The sequence below is a fragment of the Semicossyphus pulcher genome, unplaced genomic scaffold, assembly GCF_022749685.1.
Source record: "Semicossyphus pulcher isolate SPU_LCO1_2020_fin unplaced genomic scaffold, fSemPul1.0.p SCAF_24, whole genome shotgun sequence".
Classification (NCBI taxonomy): domain Eukaryota; kingdom Metazoa; phylum Chordata; class Actinopteri; order Labriformes; family Labridae; genus Semicossyphus; species Semicossyphus pulcher.
The window spans coordinates 4649435-4652331 of record NW_027211698.1 but is presented as its reverse complement, the minus strand read 5'-3'; positions in this window follow the sequence as shown (position 1 = coordinate 4652331).

Below are 2897 nucleotides of genomic sequence, written 5' to 3'. Positions count from 1 at the left end.
TATCTACAGAATGTCAACTTTTCAGTCGACAATGACTTGATATTTTGTTTTCTACTATGCAGCAGGTTTTTGAGAAAGTCTGAAGTGTTATTTTAAGTGGTTTTAATCTGTGTCATTCGCAGGAAGCGACCTGGAAATGCACCTCAGAAATCTGACATCAAACCACGGTATCCTCAACTCTGATTGGCTATAAGAACCAACACTTTGGGCTGATTTGCAACAGGAAGTTTTAGCACATTTACTGTTTGAGATTTGCACAGTTTTTTCAACACAATATCTGACATAAGAAGCCTAATTTTGTCCCCACTTTAAACTTTGACTGTGCATATTTAATGTGCACGTTTTCCTTTTATACGCAGCCCACTTTTGGACTTTGTAAGAGCTTAAAAAACAAAGTATAGAAGTTTTCCACTGCATTGGTTTGGTGCCAATCTGTTGGATGGAAGCGCAGAACTCTAAGACACTGTAAGATAATGTAACAGAATATAAATCCTAATAGTTATATATCCCAGGAGGCTAAAACTTCTGCCAACACACAGGAGCTCCTGACCGTGCCGTCAGTGATTTTAGACGTATTTGGGACATTTCTATTAATACGAAACAAACTGAATCACACTGGTGCCATCTGTAAAGATCTCCTCCTCCCTCAGACTATCACATTTTCTTTATTTCATTTAATTCATCACCACAGCACAGGCATTCCCAGATTTAAAATCTTCAAAGAAGGACGATCATGCACTTTTCATTACGGTGCATTCTGCACCATTAGATTTATTTATCAATCAAAGAGACAAGGCAGAGTCCGAGAGATCAAAACCTCTCCGCCTTCTCTGAGACCGCTTCAAAACTAAAAACACTGACGACTAATTCAATTATTGTCCAACTGCCAACTCAGATACATCCTCTAACTGCCTCCTGGAAACTGTTTCATAGTCTTTTATTATATTATACGATTAAAGTCTAACAGCAATAATATGGCATGCCGCCTCCAGCAACGAGCTCAAACTGAGACGTTGCCTTCAGGAGCAGAGCAACCTGTCGCTGCATTGCTCCTGCCTGAAGAACATTATATCTCATATATGTTAAAGGTAATTGCAACAGAAGCTGTGGATGTCAATCCTTCTGGTTTGAGTAGAAGCAGACTTACACACTATGATGCAAAGAAAGATAGATTAAAGGGGCTTTAGTTGTAATGAATGATGGACATTGTAGATCTGTAAAATTAGCTTTAACTCGATTAAAAAGAAACATCTGCTGATGCAAACAGACTTAACTTGGCAGGTTAATTGCACTTAGTACAAGTTGGCAAAGGTCCTTTCCCATCTCCTAACCTCACCTATTTTTGGATACTTTATTTTGAAAATATCAACTATCCTCTTGAAAAGCTAACTGCGGGATTTTTTACTTAATACAGAAAATGCAAAATGCAAAAAAAAGAAGGAAAAGAAAAAAAAAATTAACCTTTATTTTGAAAATGTTGACCTTATTTTGGAAATCCAGGATTAAAAATAAAAGTAAGACTTCCTGCTGTATTTTTTCTCCTTATGCATAGCTGTAAGTCTTTTTTGGGTCCTTATTTTCTTTCTGTTTCTGTCTAACCCTTTGTATGAAATGTGCTATATAAATACATAAAGTTGAGTTGAGTTGATTGACAGAACATAATCTGGATTTATGGTAGAACAGAATAGGAACGATGTGTGCAACAGAGACTCATTTAAGTCAGGTGTAAATAAACAATCAATCTATTAACTGCACCTTAAATTAATCCAGATGAAAGATGCATGTAAGCGGCAGGAAGTGAAGAAAGAGCCACTGCATCCTTATAAGCACAGAGCTTTAAGGCCAATAAAGAGACTACCTACCACTGATGGTCGACAGCACCTCCGGGGTTTGGTCCAGGTGCTCAGGTACCGACAGCTGCTCTCCCATCCTCAACTCAGCCCGACTCTCCTCTTCACATGAACTCCTGAAACAGCACAGAGGCCAAAAATGTCACCCAAATAAAAGACTCTGAAAGAAGATCTAAAACAGGCCAATGCTGAGCAGCAGACTCAGGTGGACGAGCACGACAGGAACAGAAAGAGACTGATGCACTGTCCATTTAATTTGGTCAGCAGTGTGCATGGGGAGAGGGGAGGAAGGAAGACGCACACACACGTACACGCACACACACAAGAGCAATGAAGGCACTTTGGCAATTGCGTAACACCTAACAACATCCATGCCTCTGCGTGCTGAACACACACGCCCGTCCTCAGTGGTGTTAACAACATTACAGGAGCTAATTTTATCTTTTTATTATATTGAGTTTGCAGCGGTTCCTCTTTGTATTTGGACATGTGTGGTCAACTTTATGAAAATACATGAATACAAACTCGACTAGGGCAACATTTGCTGCAACTTCAGCCTTTAAAAAATGTTGGAAATGAGCTTTTTGAGGCCCAGAAAGTAGATTTTTAGCCAAATATTATAGATTTATTTGCAAATATTTTAATGGTTTGGCCTTTTAGCTAAGATATCAAGTTAAAATTTGGTGTAAAAATTCAATATTTAAGCCACTTTCCTGCATGTGAGAAGAATGTGCATCAATGTCCTTAAAAACAGACTCCCACACACACACCTGATGATTTCTGGCAAAACAATCAAAGCAAATTTACCCAATTCCCCTTCCAATTACCACTAACCCTGACAGTAGCTCCTTTCATCGCTCTGACAATAGAGCAGCATGCCCTTAGTCATATGAACAGGGATCTTGTGACGTGGTGATATGCCAGGCTAAATAAAGACCCAAGACGAGTTCCACATGCAACACAATGTGACACCTCTAACAGCCAAGGCTTCAGAAGAGGCCTCGGGGATGTCCGGAGCACACGAGAGAAAAGAGTCTGCAGGTTTAA